Here is an 11414-nt window from a genome sequence, read left to right as displayed (position 1 = left end):
TCTCTGTCTGTTTCTCTGTCTGTTTCTCTGTCTGTTTCTCTGTCTGTTTCTCTGTCTGTTTGTCTGTCTGTTTGTCTGTCTGTTTGTCTGTCTGTCTCTCTCTCTGTCTCTCTGTCTCTCTGTCTCTCTGTCTCTCCTCTCTCTCTCTCTCTACCCCTTCTCAATTACAATTCAAAAGGCTTTATTGGCATGGGAAACATATGTTAATATTGCCAAAGCAAGTGAACTAGATAATAAACAAAAGTGAAATTAACAGTAAACATTACACTAAAGAGTTCCAAAGGAATAAAGAATTCAAATGTCATTATGTAAATATAGAATGTTGTAATGATGTGCAAATAGTTAAAGTACAAAAGGGAAAATAAATAAACATAAATATGGGTTGTATTTACAATGGTGTTTGTTCTTCACTGGTTGCCCTTTTCTTGTGGCAACAGGTCACAAATCTTTCTGCTGTGATGAAACACTGGTATTTAACCCAATAGATATGGGAGTTTATCAAAATTGGGTTTGTTTTCTAATTCTTTGTGGATCTGTGTAATCTGAGGGAAATATGTGTCTCTAATATGGTCATACATTGGGCAGGAGGTTAGGAAGTGCAGCTCAGTTTCCACCTCATTTTGTGGGCAGTGTGCACATAGCCTGTCTTCTCTTGAGAGCCAGGGCTGTCTACGGCGGCCTTTCTCAATAGCAAGGCTATACTCACTGAGTCTGTACATAGTCAAAGCTTTCCTTAAGTTTGGGTCAGTCACAGTGGTCAGGTATTCTGCCACTGTGTACTCTCTGTTTAGGGCCAAATAGCATTCTAGTTGGCTCAGTTTTTTTGTTAATTCTTTCCAATGTGTCAAGTAATTATCTTTTTGTTTTCTCATGATTTGGTTGGGTCTAATTGTGCTGTTGTCCTGGGGCTCTGTGGGGTGTGTTTGTGTTTGTGAACAGAGCCCCAGGACCAGCTTGCTTAGGGGACTCTTCTCCAGGTTCATCTCTCTGTAGATGATGGCTTTGTTATGGAAGGTTTGGGAATCACTTCTTTTCAGGTGGTTGTAGAATTTAACATCTCTTTTCTGGATTTTGATAATTAGTGGGTATCGGCCTAATTCTGCTCTGCGTGCATTATTTGGTGTTTTACGTTGTACACGGAGGATATTTTTGTAGAATTCTGCATGCAGAGTCTCAATTTGGTGTTTGTCCCATTTTGTGAATTCTTGGTTGGTGAGCGGACCCCAGACCTCAAAACCATAAAGGGCAATGGGCTCTATGACTGATTCAAGTATTTTTAGCCAGATCCTAATTGGTATGTCTAATTTTATGTACCTTTTGATGGCATAGAATGCCATTCTTGCCTTGTCTATCAGATCGTTCACAGCTTTGTGGAAGCTACCTGTGGCGCTGATGTTTCGGCCGAGGTATGTATAGTGTTTTTTGTGTGCTCTAGGGCAACGGTGTCTAGATGGAATTTGTATTTGTGGACCTGGCAACTGGACCTTTTATGGAACACCATTATTTTTGTCTTACTGAGATTTGCTGTCAGGGCCCGGGTCTGGATCTAGGTGCTGCTGTAGGCCCTCCTTGGTTGGTGACAGAAGCACCAGATCATCAGCAAACGGTAGACATTTGACTTCAGATTCTAGTAGGGTGAGGCCGGGTGCTGCAGACTGTTCTAGTACCCGCGCCAATTCGTTGATATATATGTTGAAGAGGGTGGGGCTTAAGCTGTATCCCTGTCTCACCCCACGGCCCTGTGGGAAGAAATGTTTTTTTTGCCCATTTTAACCGCACACTTGTTTGTTTACATGGATTTTTTGTGTCGTATGTTTTACCCCCAACAACACTTTCCATCAATTTGTACAGCAGACCCTCATGCCAAATTGAGTCAAAAGCTTTTTTGAAATCAACAAAGCATGAGAAGACTTTGCCTTTGGTTTGTTTGTCAATTAGTGTGTGCAGGGTGAATACGTGGTCTGTCGTACGGTAATTTGGTAAAAAGCCAATTTGATATTTGCTCAGTACATTGTTTTAACTGAGGAAATGTACGAGTCTGCTGTTAATGATAATGCAGAGGATTTTCCCCAGGTTGCTGTTGACGCATATCCCACGGTAGTTATTGGGGTCAAATTTGTCTCCACTTTTGTGGTTTGGGGTGATCAGTCCTTGGTTCCAAATATTGGGGAAGATCCTAGAGCTGAAGATAATGTTAAATAGTTTTAGTATTTATTTAATCCAATTGGAATTTGTGGTATTTGTATTTTATAATTTCATTGAGGATACTGTGGCCTTTTTGGGTTGGAGGGTTTGTATTTTGTCCTGTAGTTCATTCAAGGTAATTGGAGAATCCAGTGGGTTCTGGTCGTCTTCAATAGTTGATTCTAAGATTTGTATTTGATCGTGTTTTTGCTGTTTATTCTTTGTTTTAGGGCCAAAAATATTGGAGAAGTGGTTTATCCATACATCGCTGTTTTGGATAGAGAACTCTTCATGTTGTTTTAGTGTCCAGTTTTCCCAGAAGTGGTTAGAGTCTATGGATTCTTCAATCACATTGAGCTGATTTCTGACGTGCTGTTCCTTCTTTTTCCATAGTCTATTTCTGTAGTGTTGTATTGTTTAGGCGTAAGCTCAGGTTTTCCGGGTCTCTATGTTTTTGGTTGGATAGGTTTCTCAATTTCTTTATTAGGTTTTTGCATTCTTCATCAAAACATTTGTCATTTAAAATGTTCTTATGTTTTCTGCTTCAAACAAGGAAACAGAGACACACAGTGAGAGTTTCACACAGCGGAGGGAGCAGCACATCATTGCTAATGACTCCCTCACAGGAGGAGCAGATTTAATACGCTGTAATTACTCACCACTGCCTCTCTACCACTGGAGTTGGTCCTGAGAGGCTGAGGAGTGATAAATGTGCCATTTAGTAATGAACAATTTAGAGGACAATCAGCTGTATTATATTAGCTCTGTCTGAGGACAGTCAGCTGTGTTATATTAGCTCTGAGGAGAGAGGACAATCAGCTGTGTTATATTAGCTCTGTCTGAGGACAATCAGCTGTGTTATATTAGCTCTGTCTGAGGACAATCAGCTGTGTTATATTAGCTCTGTCTGAGGACAATCAGCTGTGTTATATTAGCTCTGTCTGAGGACAATCAGCTGTGTTATATTAGCTCTGTCTGAGGACAATCAGCTGTGTTATATTAGCTCTGAGGAGAGAGGACAATCAGCTGTGTTATATTAGCTCTGTCTGAGGAGAGAGGACAATCAGCTGTGTTATATTAGCTCTGAGGAGAGAGGACAATCAGCTGTGTTATATTAGCTCTGAGGAGAGAGGACAATCAGCTGTGTTATATTAGCTCTGAGGACAATCAGCTGTGTTATATTAGCTCTGTCTGAGGAGAGAGGACAATCAGCTGTGTTATATTAGCTCTGAGGAGAGAGGACAATCAGCTGTGTTATATTAGCTCTGTCTGAGGAGAGAGGACAATCAGCTGTGTTATATTAGCTCTGTCTGAGGAGAGAGGACAATCAGCTGTGTTATATTAGCTCTGTCTGAGGAGAGAGGACAATCAGCTGTGTTATATTAGCTCTGTCTGAGGAGAGAGGACAATCAGCTGTGTTATATTAGCTCTGTCTGAGGAGAGAGGACAATCAGCTGTGTTATATTAGCTCTGTCTGAGGAGAGAGGACAATCAGCTGTGTTATATTAGCTCTGAGGAGAGAGGACAATCAGCTGTGTTATATTAGCTCTGTCTGAGGAGAGAGGACAATCAGCTGTATTTATATTAGCTCTGTCTGAGGAGAGAGGACAATCAGCTGTGTTATATTAGCTCTGAGGAGAGGACAATCAGCTGTGTTATATTAGCTCTGAGGAGAGAGGACAAGCAGCTGTGTTATATTAGCTCTGAGGAGAGAGGACAATCAGCTGTGTTATATTAGCTCTGTCTGAGGAGAGAGGACAATCAGCTGTGTTATATTAGCTCTGAGGAGAGAGGACAATCAGCTGTGTTATATTAGCTCTGTCTGAGGAGAGAGGACAATCAGCTGTGTTATATTAGCTCTGTCTGAGGAGAGAGGACAATCAGCTGTATTATATTAGCTCTGAGGAGAGAGGACAATCAGCTGTGTTATATTAGCTCTGAGGAGAGAGGACAATCAGCTGTATTATATTAGCTCTGAGGAGAGAGGACAAGCAGCTGTGTTATATTAGCTCTGTCTGAGGAGAGAGGACAAGCAGCTGTGTTATATTAGCTCTGTCTGAGGAGAGAGGACAATCAGCTGTGTTATATTAGCTCTGTCTGAGGAGAGAGGACAATCAGCTGTGTTATATTAGCTCTGTCTGAGGAGAGAGGACAATCAGCTGTGTTATATTAGCTCTGTCTGAGGAGAGAGGACAATCAGCTGTGTTATATTAGCTCTGTCTGAGGAGAGAGGACAATCAGCTGTATTATATTAGCTCTGAGGAGAGAGGACAATCAGCTGTATTATATTAGCTCTGAGGAGAGAGGACAATCAGCTGTATTATATTAGCTCTGAGGAGAGGACAATCAGCTGTATTATATTAGCTCTGTCTGAGGAGAGAGGACAATCAGCTGTGTTATATTAGCTCTGAGGAGAGAGGACAATCAGCTGTGTTATATTAGCTCTGTCTGAGGAGAGAGGACAATCAGCTGTGTTATATTAGCTCTGAGGAGAGAGGACAATCAGCTGTGTTATATTAGCTCTGTCTGAGGACAATCAGCTGTGTTATATTAGCTCTGAGGAGAGAGGACAATCAGCTGTATTATATTAGCTCTGAGGAGAGAGGACAATCAGCTGTATTATATTAGCTCTGTCTGAGGAGAGAGGACAATCAGCTGTGTTATATTAGCTCTGTCTGAGGAGAGAGGACAATCAGCTGTGTTATATTAGCTCTGTCTGAGGAGAGAGGACAATCAGCTGTGTTATATTAGCTCTGTCTGAGGAGAGAGGACACTCAGCTGTGTTATATTAGCTCTGTCTGAGGAGAGAGGACAATCAGCTGTGTTATATTAGCTCTGTCTGAGGAGAGAGGACACTCAGCTGTGTTATATTAGCTCTGTCTGAGGAGAGAGGACAATCAGCTGTGTTATATTAGCTCTGTCTGAGGAGAGAGGACAATCAGCTGTGTTATATTAGCTCTGAGGAGAGAGGACAATCAGCTGTGTTATATTAGCTCTGAGGAGAGAGGACAATCAGCTGTGTTATATTAGCTCTGAGGAGAGAGGACAATCAGCTGTGTTATATTAGCTCTGAGGAGAGAGGACAATCAGCTGTGTTATATTAGCTCTGTCTGAGGACAGTCAGCTGTGTTATATTAGCTCTGAGGAGAGAGGACAATCAGCTGTATTATATTAGCTCTGTCTGAGGAGAGAGGACAATCAGCTGTGTTATATTAGCTCTGTCTGAGGAGAGAGGAAAATCAGCTGTGTTATATTAGCTCTGTCTGAGGAGAGAGGACAATCAGCTGTGTTATATTAGCTCTGAGGAGAGAGGACAATCAGCTGTATTATATTAGCTCTGAGGAGAGAGGACAATCAGCTGTATTATATTAGCTCTGAGGAGAGAGGACAATCAGCTGTGTTATATTAGCTCTGAGGAGAGAGGACAATCAGCTGTGTTATATTAGCTCTGTCTGAGGACAATCAGCTGTGTTATATTAGCTCTGTCTGAGGAGAGAGGACAATCAGCTGTGTTATATTAGCTCTGAGGAGAGAGGACAATCAGCTGTGTTATGTTATCTCTGTCTGAGGACAATCAGCTGTGTTATATTAGCTCTGTCTGAGGACAATCAGCTGTATTATATTAGCTCTGAGGAGAGAGGACAAGCAGCTGTGTTATATTAGCTCTGTCTGAGGAGAGAGGACAATCAGCTGTGTTATATTAGCTCTGTCTGAGGAGAGAGGACAATCAGCTGTGTTATATTAGCTCTGAGGAGAGAGGACAATCAGCTGTATTATATTAGCTCTGAGGAGAGAGGACAATCAGCTGTATTATATTAGCTCTGAGGAGAGAGGACAATCAGCTGTGTTATATTAGCTCTGAGGAGAGAGGACAATCAGCTGTATTATATTAGCTCTGTCTGAGGAACGAGGACAATCAGCTGTGTTATATTAGCTCTGTCTGAGGAACATCAGCTGTGTTATATTAGCTCTGTCTGAGGAACATCAGCTGTGTTATATTAGCTCTGTCTGAGGAGAGAGGACAATCAGCTGTATTATATTAGCTCTGTCTGAGGAGAGAGGACAATCAGCTGTATTATATTAGCTCTGTCTAAGGAGAGAGGACAATCAGCTGTGTTATATTAGCTCTGTCTGAGGTGAGAGGACAATCAGCTGTGTTATATTAGCTCTGTCTGAGGAGAGAGGACAATCAGCTGTGTTATATTAGCTCTGTCTGAGAGAGAGGACAATCAGCTGTTATATTAGCTCTGTCTGAGGAGAGAGGACAATCAGCTGTGTTATATTAGCTCTGAGGAGAGAGGACAATCAGCTGTGTTATATTAGCTCTGAGGAGAGAGGACAATCAGCTGTGTTATATTAGCTCTGTCTGAGGACAATCAGCTGTGTTATATTAGCTCTGTCTGAGGAGAGAGGACACTCAGCTGTGTTATATTAGCTCTGAGGAGAGAGGACAATCAGCTGTGTTGTATTAGCTCTGTCTGAGGACAATCAGCTGTGTTATATTAGCTCTGTCTGAGGACAATCAGCTGTATTATATTAGCTCTGAGGAGAGAGGACAATCAGCTGTGTTATATTAGCTCTGTCTGAGGAGAGAGGACAATCAGCTGTGTTATATTAGCTCTGTCTGAGGACAATCAGCTGTGTTATATTAGCTCTGAGGAGAGAGGACAATCAGCTGTATTATATTAGCTCTGTCTGAGGAGAGAGGACAATCAGCTGTGTTATATTAGCTCTGTCTGAGGAGAGAGGACAATCAGCTGTGTTATATTAGCTCTGTCTGAGGAGAGAGGACAATCAGCTGTGTTATATTAGCTCTGAGGAGAGAGGACAATCAGCTGTGTTATATTAGCTCTGTCTGAGGACAATCAGCTGTGTTATATTAGCTCTGTCTGAGGAGAGAGGACACTCAGCTGTGTTATATTAGCTCTGAGGAGAGAGGACAATCAGCTGTGTTGTATTAGCTCTGTCTGAGGACAATCAGCTGTGTTATATTAGCTCTGTCTGAGGAGAGAGGACACTCAGCTGTGTTATATTAGCTCTGAGGAGAGAGGACAATCAGCTGTGTTGTATTAGCTCTGTCTGAGGACAATCAGCTGTATTATATTAGCTCTGAGGAGAGAGGACAATCAGCTGTGTTATATTAGCTCTGAGGCGAGAGGACAATCAGCTGTGTTATATTAGCTCTGAGGACAATCAGCTGTGTTATATTAGCTCTGTCTGAGGAGAGAGGACAATCAGCTGTGTTATATTAGCTCTGAGGAGAGAGGACAATCAGCTGTGTTATATTAGCTCTGAGGAGAGAGGACAATCAGCTGTGTTATATTAGCTCTGAGGAGAGAGGACAATCAGCTGTGTTATATTAGCTCTGAGGAGAGAGGACAATCAGCTGTGTTATATTATCTCTGTCTGAGGACAATCAGCTGTATTATATTAGCTCTGAGGAGAGAGGACAATCAGCTGTGTTATATTAGCTCTGTCTGAGGAGAGAGGACAATCAGCTGTGTTATATTAGCTCTGTCTGAGGAGAGAGGACAATCAGCTGTGTTATATTAGCTCTGTCTGAGGAGAGAGGACAATCAGCTGTATTATATTAGCTCTGAGGAGAGAGGACAATCAGCTGTGTTATATTAGCTCTGAGGACAATCAGCTGTGTTATATTAGCTCTGTCTGAGGAGAGAGGACAATCAGCTGTGTTATATTAGCTCTGAGGAGAGAGGACAATCAGCTATATTATATTAGCTCTGAGGAGAGAGGACAATCAGCTGTATTATATTAGCTCTGGGGAGAGAGGACAATCAGCTGTGTTATATTTGCTCTGAGGAGAGAGGACAATCAGCTGTGTTATATTAGCTCTGTTTGAGGAACGAGGACAATCAGCTGTGTTATATTAGCTCTATCTGAGGAACATCAGCTGTGTTATATTAGCTCTGTCTGAGGAACATCAGCTGTGTTATATTAGCTCTGTCTGAGGAGAGAGGACAATCAGCTGTGTTATATTAGCTCTGTCTGAGGAGAGAGGACAATCAGCTGTATTATATTAGCTCTGAGGAGAGAGGACAATCAGCTGTATTATATTAGCTCTGAGGAGAGAGGACAATCAGCTGTATTATATTAGCTCTGAGGAGAGAGGACAATCAGCTGTATTATATTAGCTCTGAGGAGAGAGGACAATCAGCTGTATTATATTAGCTCTGTCTGAGGAGAGAGGACAATCAGCTGTGTTATATTAGCTCTGAGGAGAGAGGACAATCAGCTGTGTTATATTAGCTCTGAGGAGAGAGGACAATCAGCTGTGTTATATTAGCTCTGTCTGAGGACAGTCAGCTGTGTTATATTAGCTCTGTCTGAGGACAATCAGCTGTGTTATATTAGCTCTGTCTGAGGACAGTCAGCTGTGTTATATTAGCTCTGAGGAGAGAGGACAAGCAGCTGTGTTATATTAGCTCTGTCTGAGGAGAGAGGACAAGCAGCTGTGTTATATTAGCTCTGTCTGAGGAGAGAGGACAATCAGCTGTGTTATATTAGCTCTGTCTGAGGAGAGGACAATCAGCTGTGTTATATTAGCTCTGTCTGAGGAGAGAGGACAATCAGCTGTATTATATTAGCTCTGAGGAGAGAGGACAATCAGCTGTATTATATTAGCTCTGTCTGAGGAGAGAGGACAATCAGCTGTGTTATATTAGCTCTGAGGAGAGAGGACAATCAGCTGTGTTATATTAGCTCTGTCTGAGGAGAGAGGACAATCAGCTGTATTATATTAGCTCTGAGGAGAGAGGACAATCAGCTGTATTATATTAGCTCTGAGGAGAGAGGACAATCAGCTGTATTATATTAGCTCTGTCTGAGGAGAGAGGACAATCAGCTGTGTTATATTAGCTCTGTCTGAGGAGAGAGGACAATCAGCTGTGTTATATTAGCTCTGTCTGAGGAGAGAGGACAATCAGCTGTATTATATTAGCTCTGAGGAGAGAGGACAATCAGCTGTATTATATTAGCTCTGTCTGAGGAGAGAGGACAATCAGCTGTGTTATATTAGCTCTGTCTGAGGAGAGAGGACAATCAGCTGTGTTATATTAGCTCTGTCTGAGGAGAGAGGACAATCAGCTGTGTTATATTACCTCTGAGGAGAGAGGACAATCAGCTGTGTTATATTAGCTCTGTCTGAGGAGAGAGGACACTCAGCTGTGTTATATTAGCTCTGAGGAGAGAGGACAATCAGCTGTGTTATATTAGCTCTGTCTGAGGACAATCAGCTGTATTATATTAGCTCTGAGGAGAGAGGACAATCAGCTGTGTTATATTAGCTCTGTCTGAGGAGAGAGGACAATCAGCTGTATTATATTAGCTCTGAGGAGAGAGGACAATCAGATGTATTATATTAGCTCTGAGGAGAGAGGACAATCAGCTGTATTATATTAGCTCTGAGGAGAGAGGACAATCAGCTGTATTATATTAGCTCTGTCTGAGGAGAGAGGACAATCAGCTGTGTTATATTAGCTCTGTCTGAGGAGAGAGGACAATCAGCTGTGTTATATTAGCTCTGTCTGAGGAGAGAGGACAATCAGCTGTGTTATATTAGCTCTGAGGAGAGAGGACAATCAGCTGTGTTATGTTATCTCTGTCTGAGGACAATCAGCTGTGTTATATTAGCTCTGTCTGAGGACAATCAGCTGTGTTATATTAGCTCTGAGGAGAGAGGACAATCAGCTGTGTTATATTAGCTCTGAGGAGAGAGATCAAGCAGCTGTGTTATATTAGCTCTGTCTGAGGAGAGAGGACAATCAGCTGTATTATATTAGCTCTGTCTGAGGAGAGAGGACAATCAGCTGTATTATATTAGCTCTGAGGAGAGAGGACAAGCAGCTGTGTTATATTAGCTCTGAGGACAATCAGCTGTGTTATATTAGCTCTGAGGAGAGAGGACAATCAGCTGTGTTATATTAGCTCTGTTTGAGGAACGAGGACAATCAGCTGTGTTATATTAGCTCTGTCTGAGGAACATCAGCTGTGTTATATTAGCTCTGTCTGAGGAGAGAGGACAATCAGCTGTGTTATATTAGCTCTGTCTGAGGAGAGAGGACAAGCAGCTGTGTTATATTAGCCTGTCTGAGGAGAGAGGACAATCAGCTGTATATATTAGCTCTGTCTGAGGAGAGAGGATAATCAGCTGTGTTATATTAGCTCTTGTATGAGAGAGAGGACAATCAGCTGGTTATATTAGCTCTGTCTGAGGAGAGAGGACAATCAGCTGTGTTATATTAGCTCTGAAGAGAGAGGACAATCAGCTGTGTTATATTAGCTCTGAGGAGAGAGGACAATCAGCTGTGTTATATTAGCTCTGAGGGAGAGCGGACAATCAGCTGTGTTATATTTTAGCTCTGTTAGGAGAGAGGACAATCAGCTGTGTTATCTTAGCTCTGTAGGAAGAGACAATCAGCTGTGTATATTAGCTCTGATCTGAGGACAAGCAGCTGTGTTATATTAGCTCTGTCTGAGGACAGTCAGCTGTATTATATTAGCTCTGTCTGAGGAGAGAGGACAATCAGCTGTGTTATATTAGCTCTGTCTGAGGAGAGAGGACAATCAGCTGTATTATATTAGCTCTGTCTGAGGAGAGAGGACAATCAGCTGTATTATATTAGCTCTTGAGGAGAGAGGACAATCAGCTGTATTATATTAGCTCGTCTGAGGGAGAGGACAATCAGCTGTATTATATTAGCTCTGCGGAGGAGAGGACAATCAGCTGTGTTATATTAGCTCTGTCTGAGGAGAGAGGACAATCAGCTGTGTTATATTAGCTCTGTCTGAGGACAATCAGCTGTGTTATATTAGCTCTGAGGAGAGGACAATCAGCTGTGTTATATAGCTCTGTCTGAGGACAATCAGCTGTGTTATATTAGCTCTGTCTGAGGAGAGAGGACACAATCAGCTGTGTTATATAGCTCTGAGGAGAGAGGACAATCAGCTGTTTATATTAGCTCTGTCTGAGGACAATCAGCTGTGTTATATTAGCTCTGTCTGAGGAGAGAGGACACTCAGCTGTGTTATATTAGCTCTGAGGAGAGAGGACAATCAGCTGTGTTGTATTAGCTCTGTCTGAGGACAATCAGCTGTGTATATTAGCTCTGAGGAGAGAGATCAAGCAGCTGTGTTATATTAGCTCTGAGGAGAGAGGACAATCGCGTGTTGTATTAGCTCTGTCTGAGGACATCAGCTGTGTATATTAGCTC

The sequence above is a fragment of the Salvelinus namaycush genome, unplaced genomic scaffold, assembly GCF_016432855.1.
Source record: "Salvelinus namaycush isolate Seneca unplaced genomic scaffold, SaNama_1.0 Scaffold785, whole genome shotgun sequence".
Lineage (NCBI taxonomy): Eukaryota > Metazoa > Chordata > Actinopteri > Salmoniformes > Salmonidae > Salvelinus > Salvelinus namaycush.
The sequence above is the reverse complement of the archived record's forward strand: the minus strand, read 5'-3'. Positions refer to the sequence as shown.